The sequence below is a fragment of the Mus pahari genome, chromosome 4 (genome assembly GCF_900095145.1).
Source record: "Mus pahari chromosome 4, PAHARI_EIJ_v1.1, whole genome shotgun sequence".
NCBI classification, from domain to species: Eukaryota; Metazoa; Chordata; class Mammalia; order Rodentia; family Muridae; genus Mus; species Mus pahari.
The window spans coordinates 53,961,667-53,962,402 of record NC_034593.1 but is presented as its reverse complement, the minus strand read 5'-3'; positions in this window follow the sequence as shown (position 1 = coordinate 53,962,402).

Here is a 736-nt window from a genome sequence, read left to right as displayed (position 1 = left end):
AGAAGGATCCTGTTTGTGTGCCGCGTCATTTCTTGCTGGCGGGAAGGTAGCGCGGGACAATACAATTCATACTGCATCCTTATATCTTGCATAGTTGAGAAATTATATAGTTTTGAACTCATAATTTTAGAGTTCTTCCCATAGCCTTAAGGGCTGTCCTGAAGGTCAAAGCCTTCTACCATTTGGCTGAGTCACAGCCACACCCTTGCCTCCTAGACTTGTGCTGTCTCTGATTATCATGGAGTCATTAACCTTGGCTCAGAAGACTTTCCTCAGAGGAGGAGCATGAAAATATGTACACTATTATGCAAACAAGCCTTTGACCACAGCAACCATCAACACGCATGAAGCCCCACAGCCTGCAGTCTCTCTCTGTTCCAAAGCAGGAAACCATGGCACACTGTCCTTTACATGGCCAAGGCAGACAGGCAATTCGTCATCCCTAGATGGCCAGAGGCTACACATTTCCATTGTCACCCCTGTCTCATGTCCTCCTGTGCATGTGCCATGGACTCTCACTTTAGCATCCCTCATCCATCTGCACAGCTGTCTAAGCCTGTTAGACAGCTCTCACCCAATAACTATTTTTCACAGGTTTCTAAGTCAAGTCCATTTTCTTTTGGCTGTCATGATCTTCTTTGTCTTGGATTACCATTTCATTTTTACCTACATACAGCCCAAACAGTCTTTTCATTTATATATTTTTTTTCTTCAGAAGGTATGCAGAGAAAGTAAA